Source organism: Hoplias malabaricus, chromosome X2 (assembly GCF_029633855.1).
Source record: "Hoplias malabaricus isolate fHopMal1 chromosome X2, fHopMal1.hap1, whole genome shotgun sequence".
NCBI classification, from domain to species: Eukaryota; Metazoa; Chordata; class Actinopteri; order Characiformes; family Erythrinidae; genus Hoplias; species Hoplias malabaricus.
In genome coordinates, this window is record NC_089819.1 from 33,447,552 (window position 1) to 33,469,272 (window position 21,721).

Below are 21,721 nucleotides of genomic sequence, written 5' to 3' on the forward strand. Positions count from 1 at the left end.
AACCAAAATTGAACGAAGCATACCGTAGCGACAAGGAGAGTCTTGTGCTCGAGATGGTGTAAAAATTTTTGCACTTTGAGCGAGATTTGATGGTGTAATTACGAGTTAAAAACAGGCAAAGTTTTGAAAATCTGCGTGCCGAGCCGCTCTTAAAATACATTGAGCTCTATGGGAGGAAAACCCTCCCAAGTGTCAAACAAAAATTCATAACTCAAGAACGGTATTATCAAACGGTCTGAAACTTACAAGTTTGAGAAAGGGGACATTTCTCTACCATTTAAAATTTAAATGAAGTCTGTAGGTGAAAGTATAAGGAAGTTATGGTGAAATGTTCGGCAGAAAATTGAAAAAGAAAAAAAATAATTTCAATGGGTTCCTATGGGAGCGTACCCACCCTCCGAACAAATGCTTATAGCTCGGAAAGTTTTCCCCACATCACTTAACCGTATATACCGTTGCGACAAGGAGAGTCTGGGGATCGATATGGTATAAAAAATTAGCAGATTAAGTGAGAATTGAGCATGTTATGACGAGTTAAAAACAGGAGAAAATTTTAGAAACCGCACTCTGAGCTGCTCCAAAAATACATTGAACCCTATGGGAGCCGAAACCCTCCCTAGTGCCGAACAAAAATTCATAACTCAAAAACCGTATTTTCAATAATGTTCAAATTTAGAGGTCTTAGAAAGGACAAGTTTCTCTACCATTTAAAATTTAAATGAAGTTTCTAGGTGAAACTATAAGGAAGTTATGGCGATTTGTTCGGCTGAAAAGTGAAAAAACGGCTTTTTGCCACTGAAACTACAGTGGATGACATCACCCCCACTCTAAGAGCCTCCCATTGAAATGAATGGAGGGATTTTGAAGGAGGAAAAGAAAGGGAAGGATGAGTGCAAAAATTCCGAAAACGGAAGTGATGGGAGCCGGTACGCCCGGGTCCGACCGTCTGAAATCCCGTGTCCGTAGCTTGAAAAATGACCGAGTTAGAGCACTTTGAAAATTAATTCCATAGAAATGACTGGGGAAAAACGGAGCGATAAACGAGTGTAGCGGACGAACGAGTGCGGGTATCGGAAAGCTGTATACAAGCCCACATCGTCGCTATAGGACGCACGATTTCCAGGTGGAACGGAGTCGATAGCTCGAAAGCTGCGGGACTAGTTAGGCGGACAAGGAAACGCGGAATAATAAAAATAATAAAAATAATAATATGACTTAAGAAGAACAATATATTGCGCCGCTGCTTAAAGCAGCAGGCGCAACATAACTAGAGGTCTGCATTTCCAGGAGGAAACGCGAGATGTTGCGCCGCCTAAACCCCTGCCCCCCGATCCGCGTCTTTCCCGCTTAAAGCGAGGTCCTCGATACGGTAAACCCGCGTGGGTCACTAGGCGACGCTTATGGTGAAGGAGTTTACTGCTAAGCTGTCGGTAGTGGGATGTTAAGAGAGCACTCTCCCACAGCAGTTTACATTGGACTCTATGGAGCTCTGTAGGCCGTGAATGGAAAACGGGGTCAAAGGTCATGAAGCGGGCGGGGTATCGGCCTATAATTTCACGTGGTGGGACCGTGGACTCTCGGGTCTGCCCGTTTGAGTTCTGGTGTCTCTAGTTAGTACCCGAACGTCCCACGAGCAGCTTATTAGATGGCGTTTGGCGGACGGCGCGCGCCGAGGCGCACGAATTTTTCTCGAACCAGGGGGCGGGTCAGGCGCCCTCGGGGGGTCCCCACGAGCCGCCGTGACGATCGGCGGAGCTCTGCCGCGGACCGTTTCCGAGCTAAAAATCGTCAAAGTTCTGGCCGTTTTGCCGCAGTTCGGCCCTATCGCACCAGGTGGCGAACGGAGGTCCCAGATCCAATTTATTTTGATGCCGTTCAAATAAATTGGAAGTGGGATGCCTACCTAAATAGATTGGAAGTGGGATGCTGGTCCGATTCCAATGTATTCCAGTCACATTTGAAATAGATTGGAGGTGGGATGCTGGTCCAATTCCAATGTATTCCAGTCATATTTTGAAATAGATTGGAGGTGGGATGCTGGTCCGATTCCAATGTATTCCAGTCACATTTGAAATAGATTGGAGGTGGGATGCTGGTCCAATTCCAATGTATTCCAGTCATATTTGAAATAGATTGGAGGTGGGATGCTGGTCCAATTCCAATGTATTCCAGTCATATTTGAAATAGATTGGAGGTGGGATGCTGGTCCAATTCCAATGTATTCCAGTCACATTTGAAATAGATTGGAGGTGGGATGCTGGTCCAATTCCAATGTATTCCAGTCATATTTGAAATAGATTGGAGGTGGGATGCTGGTCCAATTCCAATGTATTCCAGTCACATTTGAAATAGATTGGAGGTGGGATTCTGGTCCAATTCCAATGTATTCCAGTCACATTTGAAATAGATTGGAGGTGGGATGCTGGTCCAATTCCAATGTATTCCAGTAACATTTGAAATAGATTGTAAGTGGGAAATTCCAGTCTATTCCAGTAATGTCAAATAGATTGTAAGTTGGATGCTGGTCCAATTCCAATTCATTCCAGTCCTGTCAAATAGATTGTAAATGGGATGCTGGTCCAAATCTAGTCATGGCAAATAGATAGTAAGTGGGAAATTCCAGTCTATTCCAGTAATGTCAAATAGATTGTAAGTTGGATGCTTGTCCAATTCCAATTTATTCCAGTCCTGTCAAATAGATTTTAAGTGGGATGCTGGTCAAATTCCAGTCTATTCCAGTCATGTCAAATACATGTAAGTGGGATCGCACTTCCAATCTATTTGACTTCGCTGATATAGATTGGAATTGGGATCCCACTTCCAATTTATTTGACTTAACAGAAATAGATTGGAAGTGGGATCCCACGAAAGATGTATTTGACTTGGCTGAAATAGATTGGAAGTGGGATCCCACTCCCAATTTATATGACATAGCTTAAATAAACTGCTAGTGGGATCCCACTTCCAATCTATTTCAGTCAATTCAAATAAATTGGAAGTGGGATCCCACTTCCAATCTATTTCAGCCAAGTCAAATACATGTTTCGTGGGATCCCACTTCCAATTTATTTGACTTGACTGAAATAGATTGGAAGTGGGATCCCACTCCCAATTTATTTGATTTGGCTGAAATAGATTGGAAGTGGGATCCCACTCCCAATTTATATGACATAGCTTAAATAAGCTGGTAGTGGGATCCCACTTCCAATCTATTTGACTTGGCTGATATAGATTGGAAGTGGGACAGTGAGATCTCAGCTCTCGGACATCATATTATGATATTAATGCCACTCCTCTTTAAGTCTGGGTCTGCTGACATCATGGTGTGATTTTGGAGAAGATTGGAATATGTCAAAAAATTTGACCCAAAAAAAGTCAAAGGGGTACCCCTTTGAGATTTTTAGGGCAAATTTTTGACTTCATGCAATCTTCTTCAAACTCACACCCTGAATTAAGGAGGCTGATACGTAGATAATGGTGTTATTTGTTTTTCCATATTTCTTATCAAAGCTGAGATCTGACTGTCCCACTTCCAATTTATTCAAGTCAAGTTTATACATGGGATTTGGACAGAGGAATTTTACAACTGTTAATACAGGCATGCACTCAGAATGAGTTGATTTGTGTAGAAAAATATATACTGTGGCATAAAATAATGCTTTTCCCCAAAATAACTTAGGCTTTTTTGAGGACATCCCACCAGCAATGTATATGACATAGCTTAAATAAACTGGTAGGGGGATCCCACGAAAGATGTATTTGACTTGGCTTAAATAGATTGGAATTGGGATCCCACTTCCAATTTATTTGACTTAACTGAAATAGATTGGAAGTGGGATCCCACGAAAGATGTATTTGACTTGGCTGAAATAGATTGGAAGTGGGATCCCACTCCCAATTTATATGACATGACTGAAATAGATTGGAAGTGGGATCCCACGAAACATGTATTTGACTTGGCTGAAATAGATTGGAAGTGGGATCCCACATCCAATTTATTTGACTTGGCTGAAATAGATTGGATGTGGGATCCCACTTCCAATTTATTTGACTTGGCTGAAATAGATTGGATGTGGGATCCCACTTCCAATTTATTTGACTTGGCTGAAATAGATTGGATGTGGGATCCCACGAAACATGTATTTGACTTGGCTGAAATAGATTGGAAGTGGGATCCCACAAGCAATTTATATGACATAGCTTAAATAAACTGCTGGTGGGATCCCACTTCCAATTTATTTGACTTGGCTGAAATAGATTGGAAGTGGGATCCCACAAGCAATTTAAATGACATAGCTTAAATAAACTGCTAGTGGGATCCCACTTCCAATCTATTTCAGCCAAGTCAAATACATGTTTCGTGGGATCCCACAAGCCATTTATATGACATAGCTGAAATACATTAGAAGTGGGATCCCATTAAAAAACTAGTAAAATCCTTGAAAATATTTGAATAAAAACAGAGGCCTAACTGACAGTTGGAGGGAATTTCTTTCGAATAAATTTGCTGATTTTTTTTTACATACTAAACAAGGTCACAGTGACCCGGCCCTTCGATATGTTCTTTGAGGGTCCCAGATGATTGAGTATTCGACGCGGCTAGTTCGGCAGCCCCCCCCCAAGCCCAGATTCTGGACGTCCCACTCCCAATTTATTCCCATTCAAAGGTTATACATGGGTTTTGGACACCCCTTAGAAAGGTCCGAATGACCCCTAATTTAAATATGTTTATCATGTATACTCCACGAGACAGTGTGTAAAATTTCGTAAGCCTAGGGTGTTGTTTTCTATGAAAAATCTTTGAAAAGATTCGAAAAAAAACAGAGGCCTAACTGACAGTTGGAGGGAATTTTTTTCGAATAAATTTGATGATTTTTTTTTACATACTAAACAAGGTCGCAGTGACCCGGCCCTTCGATATGTTGTTTGAGGGTCCCAGATGATTAAGTACTCGAAGCATCGAAGTCTGCGCCCCTCCCCCAAGCCCAGATTCTGGACATCCCGCTCCCAATTTATTTCCATTCAAAGGTCATACATGGGTTTTGGACACCCCTCAGAAAGGTCCGAATGACCTCTAATTTAAATATGTTTATCATGTATACTCCACGAGACAGTGTGTAAAATTTCGTAAGCCTAGGGTGTTGTTTTCTATGAAAAATCCATAAAAACGTTCCGTTTTTCTGTGCATACATTTGAATGGAGACAGAGGCTGACAGAGGATGATTAAGTACTCAAAGCGTCGAAGTCTGCGCCCCTCCCCCAAGCCCAGATTCTGGACATCCCGCTCCCAATTTATTCCCATTCAAAGGTCATACATGGGTTTTGGACACCCCTTAGAAAGGTCCGAATGACCCCTAATTTAAATATGTTTATCATGTATACTCCACGAGACAGTGTGTACAATTTCGTAAGCCTAGGGTGTTGTTTTCTATGAAAAATCCATAAAAACGTTTAGTTTTTCTGTGCATTCACTTGAATGGAAACTGAGGCCTAACTGACCAGTTCAAAGGCAATTTTCTGGATCTATTTTATTTTTTTTTACATACTAAACAAGGTCGCAGTGACCCGGCCCTTCGATATGTTGTTTGAGGGTCCCAGATGATTAACTAGTCGAAGCGCCGAAGTCCGCGGCCCCCCCCCAAGCCCAGATTCTGGACATCCCGCTCCCAATTTATTCCCATTCAAAGGTCATACATGGGTTTTGGACACCCCTCAGAAAGATCCGAATGACCCCTAATTTAAATATGTTTATCATGTATACTCCACGAGACAGTGTGTACAATTTCGTAAGCCTAGGGTGTTGTTTTCTATGAAAAATCCATAAAAACGTTTCGTTTTTCTGTGCATTCACTTGAATGGAAACTGAGGCCTAACTGACCAGTTCAAAGGCAATTTTCTGGATCTATTTTATTTTTTTTTACATACTAAACAAGGTCGCAGTGACCCGGCCCTTCGATATGTTGTTTGAGGGTCCCAGATGATTAACTAGTCGAAGCGCCGAAGTCCGCGCCCCCCCCCCAAGCCCAGATTCTGGACATCCCGCTCCCAATTTATTCCCATTCAAACGTTATACATGGGTTTTGGACACCCCTTAGAAAGGTCCGAATGACCCCTAATTTAAATATGTTTATCATGTATACTGCACGAGACAGTGTGTAAAATTTCGTAAGCCTAGGGTGTTGTTTTCTATGAAAAATCCATAAAAATGTTCCGTTTTTCTGTGCATTCACTTGAATGGAAACTGAGGCCTAACTGACCAGTTCAAAGGCAATTTTCTGGATCTATTTTATTTTTTTTCCTATACTTGGAAACGTCGCAGTGACCCGGCCCTTCGATATGTTGTTTGAGGGTCCCAGATGATTAACTAATCGAAGCGCCGAAGTCCGCGGCCCCCCCCAAGCCCAGATTCTGGACATCCCGCTCCCAATTTATTCCCATTCAAAGGTCATACATGTGTTTTGGACACCCCTCAGAAAGGTCCGAATGACCTCTAATTTAAATATGTTTATCATGTATACTCCACGAGACAGTGTGTAAAATTTCGTAAGCCTAGGGTGTTGTTTTCTATGAAAAATATTTGAAAAGATTCAAAAAAAAACAGAGGCCTAACTGACAGTTGGAGGGAATTTTTTTCGAATAAATTTGCTGATTTTTTTTTACATACTAAACAAGGTCGCAGTGACCCGGCCTTTAGATATGTTGTTTGAGGGTCCCAAATGATTAAGTATTCGATGCGGCTAGTTCGGCAGCCCCCCCCAAGCCCAGATTCTGGACGTCCCACTCCCAGTTTATTCCCATTCAAAGGTCATACATGGGTTTTGGACACCTCTTAGAAAGGTCCGAATGACCCCAAATTTAAATATGTTTATCATGTATACTGCACGAGACAGTGTGTAAAATTCCGTAAGCCTAGGGTATTGTTTTCTATGAAAAATGCATAAAAACGTTCCTTTTTTTCTGTGCATACATTTGAATGGAGACAGAGGCCTAACTGACGAGTTGAAGGGCACCTTTCTGGAACTAATTAATCTTTTTTTCTACACTTGGAAAGGTCGCAGTGACCCGGCCCTTCGATATGTTGTTTGAGGGTCCCAGATGATTAAGAAATCGAAGCGTTGAAGTCTGCGGCCCCCCCCAAGCCTAGATTCTGGACGTCCTACTCCCAATTTATTCCCATTCAAACGTTATACATGGGTTTTGGACACCCCTCAGAAAGGTCCAAATGACCCCTAATTTAAATATGTTTATCATGTATACTCCACGAGACAGTGTGTAAAATTTTGTAAGCCTAGGGTGTTGTTTTCTATGAAAAATACATAAAAACGTTCCGTTTTTCTGTGCATTCACTTGAATGGAAACACAGGCCTAATTGACCAGTTCAAAGGCAATTTTCTGGATCTATTTTATTTTTTTTCGTATACATGGAAAGGTCGCAGTGACCCGGCCCTTCGATATGTTGTTTGAGGGTCCCAGATGATTAAGTATTCGATGCGGCTAGTTCGGCAGCCCCCCCCAAGCCCAGATTCTGGACGTCCCGCTCCCAATTTATTCCCATTCAAAGGTCATACATGGGTTTTGGACACCCCTTAGAAAGGTCCGAATGACCCCTAATTTAAATATGTTTATCATGTATACTGCACGAGACAGTGTGTAAAATTTCGTAAGCCTAGGGTGTTGTTTTCTATGAAAAATCCATAAAAATGTTCCGTTTTTCTGTGCATTCACTTGAATGGAAACTGAGGCCTAACTGACCAGTTCAAAGGCAATTTTCTGGATCTATTTTATTTTTTTTCCTATACTTGGAAACGTCGCAGTGACCCGGCCCTTCGATATGTTGTTTGAGGGTCCCAGATGATTAACTAGTCGAAGCGCCGAAGTCCGCGGCCCCCCCCAAGCCCAGATTCTGGACATCCCACTCCCAATTTATTCCCATTCAAAGGTCATACATGTGTTTTGGACACCCCTCAGAAAGGTCCGAATGACCTCTAATTTAAATATGTTTATCATGTATACTCCACGAGACAGTGTGTAAAATTTCGTAAGCCTAGGGTGTTGTTTTCTATGAAAAATATTTGAAAAGATTCAAAAAAAAACAGAGGCCTAACTGACAGTTGGAGGGAATTTTTTTCGAATAAATTTGCTGATTTTTTTTTACATACTAAACAAGGTCGCAGTGACCCGGCCTTTAGATATGTTGTTTGAGGGTCCCAAATGATTAAGTATTCGATGCGGCTAGTTCGGCAGCCCCCCCCAAGCCCAGATTCTGGACGTCCCACTCCCAGTTTATTCCCATTCAAAGGTCATACATGGGTTTTGGACACCTCTTAGAAAGGTCCGAATGACCCCAAATTTAAATATGTTTATCATGTATACTCCACGAGACAGTGTGTAAAATTTTGTAAGCCTAGGGTGTTGTTTTCTATGAAAAATACATAAAAACGTTCCGTTTTTCTGTGCATTCACTTGAATGGAAACACAGGCCTAACTGACCAGTTCAAAGGCAATTTTCTGGATCTATTTTATTTTTTTTCGTATACATGGAAAGGTCGCAGTGACCCGGCCTTTCGATATGTTGTTTGAGGGTCCCAGATGATTAACTAGTCGAAGCGCCGAAGTCCGCGGCCCCCCCCAAGCCCAGATTCTGGACATCCCGCTCCCAATTTATTCCCATTCAAACGTTATACATGGGTTTTGGACACCCCTTAGAAAGGTCCGAATGACCCCTAATTTAAATATGTTTATCATGTATACTGCACGAGACAGTGTGTAAAATTTCGTAAGCCTAGGGTGTTGTTTTCTATGAAATATCCATAAAAATGTTCCGTTTTTCTGTGCATTCACTTGAATGGAAACTGAGGCCTAACTGACCAGTTCAAAGGCAATTTTCTGGATCTATTTTATTTTTTTTCCTATACTTGGAAACGTCGCAGTGACCCGGCCCTTCGATATGTTGTTTGAGGGTCCCAGATGATTAACTAGTCGAAGCGCCGAAGTCCGCGGCCCCCCCCAAGCCCAGATTCTGGACATCCCGCTCCCAATTTATTCCCATTCAAAGGTCATACATGTGTTTTGGACACCCCTCAGAAAGGTCCGAATGACCTCTAATTTAAATATGTTTATCATGTATACTCCACGAGACAGTGTGTAAAATTTCGTAAGCCTAGGGTGTTGTTTTCTATGAAAAATATTTGATAAGATTAAAAAAAAAACAGAGGCCTAACTGACAGTTGGAGGGAATTTTTTTCGAATAAATTTGCTGATTTTTTTTTACATACTAAACAAGGTCGCAGTGACCCGGCCTTTAGATATGTTGTTTGAGGGTCCCAAATGATTAAGTATTCGATGCGGCTAGTTCGGCAGCCCCCCCCAAGCCCAGATTCTGGACGTCCCACTCCCAGTTTATTCCCATTCAAAGGTCATACATGGGTTTTGGACACCTCTTAGAAAGGTCCGAATGACCCCAAATTTAAATATGTTTATCATGTATACTCCACGAGACAGTGTGTAAAATTTTGTAAGCCTAGGGTGTTGTTTTCTATGAAAAATACATAAAAACGTTCCGTTTTTCTGTGCATTCACTTGAATGGAAACACAGGCCTAACTGACCAGTTCAAAGGCAATTTTCTGGATCTATTTTATTTTTTTTCGTATACATGGAAAGGTCGCAGTGACCCGGCCCTTCGATATGTTGTTTGAGGGTCCCAGATGATTAACTAGTCGAAGCGCCGAAGTCCGCGGCCCCCCCCAAGCCCAGATTCTGGACATCCCGCTCCCAATTTATTCCCATTCAAACGTTATACATGGGTTTTGGACACCCCTTAGAAAGGTCCGAATGACCCCTAATTTAAATATGTTTATCATGTATACTGCACGAGACAGTGTGTAAAATTTCGTAAGCCTAGGGTGTTGTTTTCTATGAAAAATCCATAAAAATGTTCCGTTTTTCTGTGCATTCACTTGAATGGAAACTGAGGCCTAACTGACCAGTTCAAAGGCAATTTTCTGGATCTATTTTATTTTTTTTCCTATACTTGGAAACGTCGCAGTGACCCGGCCCTTCGATATGTTGTTTGAGGGTCCCAGATGATTAACTAGTCGAAGCGCCGAAGTCCGCGGCCCCCCCCAAGCCCAGATTCTGGACATCCCGCTCCCAATTTATTCCCATTCAAAGGTCATACATGTGTTTTGGACACCCCTCAGAAAGGTCCGAATGACCTCTAATTTAAATATGTTTATCATGTATACTCCACGAGACAGTGTGTAAAATTTCGTAAGCCTAGGGTGTTGTTTTCTATGAAAAATATTTGAAAAGATTAAAAAAAAAACAGAGGCCTAACTGACAGTTGGAGGGAATTTTTTTCGAATAAATTTGCTGATTTTTTTTTACATACTAAACAAGGTCGCAGTGACCCGGCCTTTAGATATGTTGTTTGAGGGTCCCAAATGATTAAGTATTCGATGCGGCTAGTTCGGCAGCCCCCCCCAAGCCCAGATTCTGGACGTCCCACTCCCAGTTTATTCCCATTCAAAGGTCATACATGGGTTTTGGACACCTCTTAGAAAGGTCCGAATGACCCCAAATTTAAATATGTTTATCATGTATACTGCACGAGACAGTGTGTAAAATTCCGTAAGCCTAGGGTATTGTTTTCTATGAAAAATGCATAAAAACGTTCCTTTTTTTCTGTGCATACATTTGAATGGAGACAGAGGCCTAACTGACGAGTTGAAGGGCACCTTTCTGGAACTAATTAATCTTTTTTTCTACACTTGGAAAGGTCGCAGTGACCCGGCCCTTCGATATGTTGTTTGAGGGTCCCAGATGATTAAGAAATCGAAGCGTTGAAGTCTGCGGCCCCCCCCAAGCCTAGATTCTGGACGTCCCACTCCCAATTTATTCCCATTCAAACGTTATACATGGGTTTTGGACACCCCTCAGAAAGGTCCAAATGACCCCTAATTTAAATATGTTTATCATGTATACTCCACGAGACAGTGTGTAAAATTTTGTAAGTCTAGGGTGTTGTTTTCTATGAAAAATACATAAAAACGTTCCGTTTTTCTGTGCATTCACTTGAATGGAAACACAGGCCTAACTGACCAGTTCAAAGGCAATTTTCTGGATCTATTTTATTTTTTTTCGTATACATGGAAAGGTCGCAGTGACCCGGCCCTTCGATATGTTGTTTGAGGGTCCCAGATGATTAACTAGTCGAAGCGCCGAAGTCCGCGGCCCCCCCCAAGCCCAGATTCTGGACATCCCGCTCCCAATTTATTCCCATTCAAACGTTATACATGGGTTTTGGACACCCCTTAGAAAGGTCCGAATGACCCCTAATTTAAATATGTTTATCATGTATACTGCACGAGACAGTGTGTAAAATTTCGTAAGCCTAGGGTGTTGTTTTCTATGAAAAATCCATAAAAATGTTCTGTTTTTCTGTGCATTCACTTGAATGGAAACTGAGGCCTAACTGACCAGTTCAAAGGCAATTTTCTGGATCTATTTTATTTTTTTTCCTATACTTGGAAACGTCGCAGTGACCCGGCCCTTCGATATGTTGTTTGAGGGTCCCAGATGATTAACTAGTCGAAGCGCCGAAGTCCGCGGCCCCCCCCAAGCCCAGATTCTGGACATCCCGCTCCCAATTTATTCCCATTCAAAGGTCATACATGTGTTTTGGACACCCCTCAGAAAGGTCCGAATGACCTCTAATTTAAATATGTTTATCATGTATACTCCACGAGACAGTGTGTAAAATTTCGTAAGCCTAGGGTGTTGTTTTCTATGAAAAATATTTGAAAAGATTCAAAAAAAAACAGAGGCCTAACTGACAGTTGGAGGGAATTTTTTTCGAATAAATTTGCTGATTTTTTTTTACATACTAAACAAGGTCGCAGTGACCCGGCCTTTAGATATGTTGTTTGAGGGTCCCAAATGATTAAGTATTCGATGCGGCTAGTTCGGCAGCCCCCCCCAAGCCCAGATTCTGGACGTCCCACTCCCAGTTTATTCCCATTCAAAGGTCATACATGGGTTTTGGACACCTCTTAGAAAGGTCCGAATGACCCCAAATTTAAATATGTTTATCATGTATACTCCACGAGACAGTGTGTAAAATTTTGTAAGCCTAGGGTGTTGTTTTCTATGAAAAATACATAAAAACGTTCCGTTTTTCTGTGCATTCACTTGAATGGAAACACAGGCCTAACTGACCAGTTCAAAGGCAATTTTCTGGATCTATTTTATTTTTTTTCGTATACATGGAAAGGTCGCAGTGACCCGGCCCTTCGATATGTTGTTTGAGGGTCCCAGATGATTAACTAGTCGAAGCGCCGAAGTCCGCGGCCCCCCCCCAAGCCCAGATTCTGGACATCCCGCTCCCAATTTATTCCCATTCAAACGTTATACATGGGTTTTGGACACCCCTTAGAAAGGTCCGAATGACCCCTAATTTAAATATGTTTATCATGTATACTGCACGAGACAGTGTGTAAAATTTCGTAAGCCTAGGGTGTTGTTTTCTATGAAAAATCCATAAAAATGTTCCGTTTTTCTGTGCATTCACTTGAATGGAAACTGAGGCCTAACTGACCAGTTCAAAGGCAATTTTCTGGATCTATTTTTTTTTTTTTCCTATACTTGGAAACGTCGCAGTGACCCGGCCCTTCGATATGTTGTTTGAGGGTCCCAGATGATTAACTAGTCGAAGCGCCGAAGTCCGCGGCCCCCCCCAAGCCCAGATTCTGGACATCCCGCTCCCAATTTATTCCCATTCAAAGGTCATACATGTGTTTTGGACACCCCTCAGAAAGGTCCGAATGACCTCTAATTTAAATATGTTTATCATGTATACTCCACGAGACAGTGTGTAAAATTTCGTAAGCCTAGGGTGTTGTTTTCTATGAAAAATATTTGAAAAGATTAAAAAAAAAACAGAGGCCTAACTGACAGTTGGAGGGAATTTTTTTCGAATAAATTTGATGATTTTTTTTTACATACTAAACAAGGTCGCAGTGACCCGGCCTTTAGATATGTTGTTTGAGGGTCCCAAATGATTAAGTATTCGATGCGGCTAGTTCGGCAGCCCCCCCCAAGCCCAGATTCTGGACGTCCCACTCCCAGTTTATTCCCATTCAAAGGTCATACATGGGTTTTGGACACCTCTTAGAAAGGTCCGAATGACCCCAAATTTAAATATGTTTATCATGTATACTGCACGAGACAGTGTGTAAAATTCCGTAAGCCTAGGGTATTGTTTTCTATGAAAAATGCATAAAAACGTTCCTTTTTTTCTGTGCATACATTTGAATGGAGACAGAGGCCTAACTGACGAGTTGAAGGGCACCTTTCTGGAACTAATTAATCTTTTTTTCTACACTTGGAAAGGTCGCAGTGACCCGGCCCTTCGATATGTTGTTTGAGGGTCCCAGATGATTAAGAAATCGAAGCGTTGAAGTCTGCGGCCCCCCCCAAGCCTAGATTCTGGACGTCCCACTCCCAATTTATTCCCATTCAAACGTTATACATGGGTTTTGGACACCCCTCAGAAAGGTCCAAATGACCCCTAATTTAAATATGTTTATCATGTATACTCCACGAGACAGTGTGTAAAATTTTGTAAGTCTAGGGTGTTGTTTTCTATGAAAAATACATAAAAACGTTCCGTTTTTCTGTGCATTCACTTGAATGGAAACACAGGCCTAACTGACCAGTTCAAAGGCAATTTTCTGGATCTATTTTATTTTTTTTCGTATACATGGAAAGGTCGCAGTGACCCGGCCCTTCGATATGTTGTTTGAGGGTCCCAGATGATTAACTAGTCGAAGCGCCGAAGTCCGCGGCCCCCCCCAAGCCCAGATTCTGGACATCCCGCTCCCAATTTATTCCCATTCAAACGTTATACATGGGTTTTGGACACCCCTTAGAAAGGTCCGAATGACCCCTAATTTAAATATGTTTATCATGTATACTGCACGAGACAGTGTGTAAAATTTCGTAAGCCTAGGGTGTTGTTTTCTATGAAAAATCCATAAAAATGTTCCGTTTTTCTGTGCATTCACTTGAATGGAAACTGAGGCCTAACTGACCAGTTCAAAGGCAATTTTCTGGATCTATTTTATTTTTTTTCCTATACTTGGAAACGTCGCAGTGACCCGGCCCTTCGATATGTTGTTTGAGGGTCCCAGATGATTAACTAGTCGAAACGCCGAAGTCCGCGGCCCCCCCCAAGCCCAGATTCTGGACATCCCGCTCCCAATTTATTCCCATTCAAAGGTCATACATGTGTTTTGGACACCCCTCAGAAAGGTCCGAATGACCTCTAATTTAAATATGTTTATCATGTATACTCCACGAGACAGTGTGTAAAATTTCGTAAGCCTAGGGTGTTTTTTTCTATGAAAAATCTTTGAAAATATTCGAAAAAAAACAGAGGCCTAACTGACAGTTGGAGGGAATTTTTTTTTAATAAATTTGATGATATTTTTTTACATACTAAACAAAGTCGCAGTGACCCGGCCCTTCGATATGTTGTTTGAGGGTCCCAGATGATTAAGTATTCGACGCGGCTAGTTCGGCAGCCCCCCCCAAGCCCAGATTCTGGACGTCCCGCTCCCAATTTATTCCCATTCAAAGGTCATACATGGGTTTTGGACACCCCTTAGAAAGGTCCGAATGACCCCTAATTTAAATATGTTTATCATGTATACTGCACGAGACAGTGTGTAAAATTTCGTAAGCCTAGGGTGTTGTTTTCTATGAAAAATCCATAAAAATGTTCCGTTTTTCTGTGCATTCACTTGAATGGAAACTGAGGCCTAACTGACCAGTTCAAAGGCAATTTTCTGGATCTATTTTATTTTTTTTCCTATACTTGGAAACGTCGCAGTGACCCGGCCCTTCGATATGTTGTTTGAGGGTCCCAGATGATTAACTAGTTGAAGCGCCGAAGTCTGTGGCCCCCCCCAAGCCCAGATTCTGGACGTCCCACTTCCAACTTATTCCCATTGAAATTTCATACATGGGTTTTGGACACCCCTTAGAAAGGTCTGAACGACCCCTAATTAAAATATGTTTATCATGTACACCCCACAAGACAGCGTGTGAAATTGCGTGGCCGACGTCCCACTTCCAATGTATCGACCTCAATTGAAATAAATTGGAAGTGGGATAGGTCAGTTCCGTGGCCGACGTCCCACTTCCAATGTATCGACCTCAATTGAAATAGATTGGAAGTGGGATCGGTCAGTTCCGTGGCCGACATCCCACTTCCAATGTATCGACCTCAATTGAAATAAATTGGAAGTGGGATAGGTCAGTTCCGTGGTCGACGTCCCACTTCCAATGTATCGACCTCAATTGAAATAAATTGGAAGTGGGATAGGTCAGTTCCGTGGTCGACGTCCCACTTCCAATGTATCGACCTCAATTGAAATAAATTGGAAGTGGGATAGGTCAGTTCCGTGGCCGACGTCCCACTTCCAATGTATCGACCTCAATTGAAATAGATTGGAAGTGGGATAGGTCAGTTCAGTGGCCTACGTCCCACTTCCAATCTATTGCCTTCAATTCAAATAGATTGGAAGTGGGATACAAAAAATGGTCAGCAATTTGGTGACCCTTGTCCATCTCCAATGTATATTCTTCAATTCAAATAGATTGGAAGTGGGATGTTAAATGCAGTTTTGGCCATTGGCCAGCTTTGTGGTCATTCCATGACCTCATCTAAACAAATGTCACTACACAAACATGTTCTTTTGGCCACCTGGACAAACCAGAGGGCACTCAGAGGGTCACTAGACGGGCTCATCCCACGAGCAATGTATATGAGACTGTTGACTAAATGTACAGTGGGATGGTGACGCCTCCATCCGTTTTCAAGAGCACTTGGGACAAATTGAGTGCTGCGGACGAGGGTGCCTCGACACCGCGAGTTCACGGATGGAGCGACTATGCCCCTAGTGAGTCCCACGAACAAGCTATTGCCCGCAGTAAGTAAGTCAGATGTGGTTAGTACCCAACGTCCCGGCGGCCATTTACCTAAGTGGCCGGTGGGATCCCATATCGTAATACGATCCCACGCACCAATTATGCGACCGCCGGCAATTTATTTGAATGGGGTTTTGTCCGCGAACCATGTACCGGTACTACCTCTAGCTCGAAAACTGACCGTGTGACAGCAGTTTGAAAGTTTGACAAAAGTTTATGGACATTTTTCCATTCATTCCTATGGGAGTTAAGATGAAACTTCAAATGCTTACTGTGCGAAAACTATGTAACTTTTCCAAAAGCTGTATACAAGCCCGCATCCCACAGGGAAGCTCTACGAAACAAACTTTGAACGGAGTCGATATCTCGAAAACTGTGGGCGGAGTTAACCGGACAAGAATGAACGATCCTCAGAATGAAGGGCAGCAAACGTAACACTAGAGGTCTGCATTTCCAGGAGGAAACGCGAGATGTTGCGCCGCCTAAACCCCTGCCCCCCGATCCGCGTCTTTCCCGCTTAAAGCGAGGTCCTCGATACGGTAAACCCGCGTGGGTCCCTAGGCGACGCTTATGGTGAAGGAGTTTACTGCTAAGCTGTCGGTAGTGGGATGTTAAGAGAGCACTCTCCCACAGCAGTTTACATTGGACTCTATGGAGCTCTGTAGGCCGTGAATGGAAAACGGGGTCAAAGGTCATGAAGCGGGCGGGGTATCGGCCTATAATTTCACGTGGTGGGACCTTGGACTCTCGGGTCTGCCCGTTTGAATTCTGGTGTCTCTAGCTCGAAAACTGAGCGTGTGACAGCAGTTTGAAAGTTTGACAAAAGTTTATGGACATATTTCCATTCATTCCTAAGGGACAAAAGATGAAACTTCAAATGCTTACTGTGCTAAAACTATGCAACTTTTCCAAAAGCTGTATACAAGCCCGCATCCCACAGGGAAGCTCTACGAATGAAACTTTGAACGGAGTCGATATCTCGAAAACTGTGGGCGGAGTTAACCGGACAAGAACGAACGATCCTCAGAATGAAGGGCAGCAAACGTAACACTAGAGGTCTGCATTTCCAGGAGGAAACGCGAGATGTTGCGCCGCCTAAACCCCTGCCCCCCGATCCGCGTCTTTCCCGCTTAAAGCGAGGTCCTCGATACGGTAAACCCGCGTGGGTCACTAGGCCACGCTTATGGTGAAGGAGTTTACTGCTAAGCTGTCGGTAGTGGGATGTTAAGAGAGCAGTCTCCCACAGCAGTTTACATTGGACTCTATGGAGCTCTGTAGGCCGTGAATGGAAAACGGGGTCAAAGGTCATGAAGCGGGTGGGCTATCGGCCCATAATTTCACGTGGGGGGACCGTGGACTCTCGGGTCTGCCCGTTTGAGTTCTGGTGTCTCTAGCTCGAAAACTGACCGTGTGACAGCACTTTGAATGTTTGACAAAAGTTTATGGACATTTTTCCATTCATTCCTATGGGAGTAAAGATGAAAGTTCAAATGCTTACTGTGCGAAAACTATGTAACTTTTCCAAAAGCTGTATACAAGCCCGCATCCCACAGGGCAGCTCTACGAATGAAACTTTGAACGGAGTCGATATCTCGAAAACTGTGGGCGGAGTTAACCGGACAAGAATGAACGATCCTCAGAATGAAGGGCAGCAAACGTAACACCAGGAGGAAACGCGAGATGTTGCGCCGCCGAAACCCCCGTCCCCCGATCCGCGTCTTTCCCGCTTAAAGCGAGGTCCTCGATACGGTAAACCCGCGTGGGTCACTAGGCCACGCTTATGGTGAAGGAGTTTACTGCTAAGCTGTCGGTAGTGGGATGTTAAGAGAGCAGTCTCCCACAGCAGTTTACATTGGACTCTATGGAGCTCTGTAGGCCGTGAATGGAAAACGGGGTCAAAGGTCATGAAGCGGGTGGGCTATCGGCCCATAATTTCCCGTGGCGGGACCGTGGACGCTCGGGTCTGCCCGTTTGAATTCTGGTGTCTCTAGCTCGAAAACTGAGCGTGTGACAGCAGTTTGAAAGTTTGACAAAAGTTTATGGACATTTTTCCATTCATTCCTATGGGAGAAAACACGAAACTTCAAATGCTTACTGTGCGAAAACTATGCAACTTTTCCAAAAGCTGTATACAAGCCCGCATCCCACAGGGAAGCTCTACGAATGAAACTTTGAACGGAGTCGATATCTCGAAAACTGTGGGCGGAGTTAACCGGACAAGAATGAACGATCCTCAGAATGAAGGGCAGCAAACGTAACACTAGAGGTCTGCATTTCCAGGAGGAAACGCGAGATGTTGCGCCGCCGAAACCCCCGTCCCCCGATCCGCGTCTTTCCCGCTTAAAGCGAGGTCCTCGATACGGTAAACCCGCGTGGGTCACTAGGCGACGCTTATGGTGAAGGAGTTTACTGCTAAGCTGTCGGTAGTGGGATGTTAAGAGAGCACTGTCCCACAGCAGTTTACATTGGACTCTATGGAGCTCTGTAGGCCGTGAATGGAAAACGGGGTCAAAGGTCATGAAGCGGGTGGCCTATCGGCCCATAATTTTACGTGGTGGGACCGTGGACCCTCGGGTCTGCCCATTTGAGTTCTGGTGTCTCTAGCTCGAAAACTGACCGTGTGACAGCACTTTGAATGTTTGACAAAAGTTTATGGACATTTTTCCATTCATTCCTATGGGAGAAAAGTTGAAACTTCAAATGCTTACTGTGCTAAAACTATGCAACTTTTCCAAAAGCTGTATACAAGCCCGCATCCCACAGGGCAGCTCTACGAATGAAACTTTGAACGGAGTCGATATCTCGAAAACTGTGGGCGGAGTTAACCGGACAAGAATGAACGATCCTCAGAATGAAGGGCAGCAAACGTAACACTAGAGGTCTGCATTTCCAGGAGGAAACGCGAGATGTTGCGCCGCCGAAACCCCCGTCCCCCGATCCGCGTCTTTCCCGCTTAAAGCAGGGTCCTCGATACGGTAAACCCGCGTGGGTCACTAGGCGACGCTTATGGTGAAGGAGTTTACTGCTAAGCTGTCGGTAGTGGGATGTTAAGAGAGCACTCTCCCACAGCAGTTTACATTGGACTCTATGGAGCTCAGTAGGCCGTGAAAGGAAAACGGGGTCAAAGGTCATGAAGCGGGTGGGCTATCGGCCCATAGTTTCACGTGCTGGGACCGTGGACCCTCGGGTCTGCCCGTTTGAGTTCTGGTGTCTCTAGCTCGAAAACTGACCGTGTGACAGCAGTTTTAAAGTTTGACAAAAGTTTATGGACATTTTTCCATTCATTCCTATGGGAGTAAAGATGAAACTTCAAATGCTTCCTGTGCGAAAACTATGTAACTTTTCCAAAAGCTGTATACAAGCCCGCATCCCACAGGGAAGCTCTACGAAACAAACTTTGAACGAAGTCGATATCTCGAAAACTGTGGGCGGAGTTAACCGGACAAGAATGAACGATCCTCAGAATGAAGGGCAGCAAACGTAACACCAGGAGGAAACGCGAGATGTTGCGCCGCCTAAACCCCCGTCCCCCGATCCGCGTCTTTCCCGCTTAAAGCGAGGTCCTCGATACGGTAAACCCGCGTGGGTCACTAGGCGACGCTTATGGTGAAGGAGTTTACTGCTAAGCTGTTGGTAGTGGGATGTTAAGAGAGCACTCTCCCACAGCAGTTTACATTGGACTCTATGGAGCTCAGTAGGGCGTGAATAGAAAACGATAAATTTTGAATTCCACCTTTAAAAACAATTCCACCTTAAGAAACCCAGAATTGTATTGAAATGTCCACATCACAGGCCAAAAGAGTCTTAAAAGCAAAAAAAGATGGCCAATACATTTTAAATACCACCTTAATAAAAATTCCACCTTAAGAAACCCACAGTTGTATTGACACGTCCACCTTTAAAAATGACCACTTGAAATAAAGCTTAAAATATTGAAAAGACAGCCAGTGTATTGTGAATGAGGCATTCTTTAAAAATTCCACCTTAAGAAACCCTGGATAATTAAGACGTCCCCCTTAAAAATGACCTTTAAAGTGTTACAGACTGCCTGTGTATTTCTGTGGCCCTCACACCTCTCCCGGTCAGTCTCTGCCTCTGCCCCTCCCCCTCCCCCCTCTGTCTCTCTCACACGCACGCTCACAGAACACAACTGACAGACTCAGGATTCAATGAATTTCGACCGGGGGGACCCTTCAAAAAATGACCCGTAGCTCGAAAACTTTTCCCAACCAAAATTGAACGAAGCATACCGTAGCGACAAGGAGAGTCTGGCGCTCGAGATGGTGTAAAAATTTTTTCAGTTTGAGCGAGAATTGATGGTGTAAAAATGAGTTAAAAAAGGGCAAATTTGAGAAAATTTGGCTTTCTGAAAATACATTGAACTCTATGGGAGCCGAAACGTCCTACTGCCAAACAAATCTTCATAACTCCAGAACCGTATCTTCAAATGATTTCAAATCTACATATTTTAGAAAGGAGAAGTTTCTCTACCATTTGAAAGTAAAATGAAGTCTGTAGGTGAAAGTATAAGGAAGTTATGGCAAAATGTTCGGCTAAAAGTTGAATATCGAAAAAGGACAGGCATATTCATTTCAATGTATTCCTATGGGAGCGTACCCACCCTCCGAACAAATGCTTATAGCTCAGAAAAGATATCCCGAATGGCTAAACTGCATATACCGTTGCGACAAGGAGAGTCCAAGGAAGAAGCTGGTATAAAAAATTAGCAGTTTGAGCGAGAATTGACCGTGTTATGACTAGTTAAAAACAGGAGAAAAATTTAGAAACCGCACTCTGAGCCGCTCCAAAAATACATTGAACTCTATGGGAGCCAAAACCCTCCCTAGTGCCGAACAAAAATTCATAACTCAAAAACCGTATTTTCGATTATGTTCAAATTTACAGATGCTAGAAAGGACAAGTTTATCTACCATTTAAAATTTAAATGAAGTTTCTAGGTGAAAGTATGAGGACGTTATGGCGATTTGTTCGGCTGAAAAGTGAAAAAACGGTTTTGGCCAGTGAACCCAGAGTGTCTATGACGTCACCCACTCTAAATGTCTTCCATACAAGTGAATGGAGGGATATTCAAGGAGAGATAGAAAGAGAAGGATGAGTGCGAGAGGTCCGAAAACGGAAGTGACGGGTCCCGGTGCGCCCGGGTCCGACCGTCTGAAATCTCGTGTCCGTAGCTTGAAAATTGACCGAGTTAGAGCAGTTCGAAAATTAATTCCATAGAAATGACTGGGGAAAAACAGAGCGAAAAACGAGTGTAGCGGACGAACGAGTGCGGGTATCGGAAAGCTGTATACAAGCACACATCGTCGCTATAGGACGCACGATTTCCAGGTGGAACGGAGTCGATAGCTCGAAAGCTGCGGGACTAGTTAAGCGGACAAGGAAACGCGGAATAATAAAAATAATAATAAAAATAATAATAATAATAATATGACTTTCGGATAACAATATATTGCGCGCTGCTGAAGCAGCTTGCGCAACATAACTAGAGGTCTGCATTTCCAGGAGGAAACGCGAGATGTTGCGCCGCCTAAACCCCCGTCCCCCGATCCGCGTCTTTCCCGCTTAAAGCGAGGTCCTCGATACGGTAAACCCGCGTGGGTCACTAGGCGACGCTTATGGTGAAGGAGTTTACTGCTAAGCTGTTGGTAGTGGGATGTTAAGAGAGCACTGTCCCACAGCAGTTTACATTGGACTCTATGGAGCTGTGTA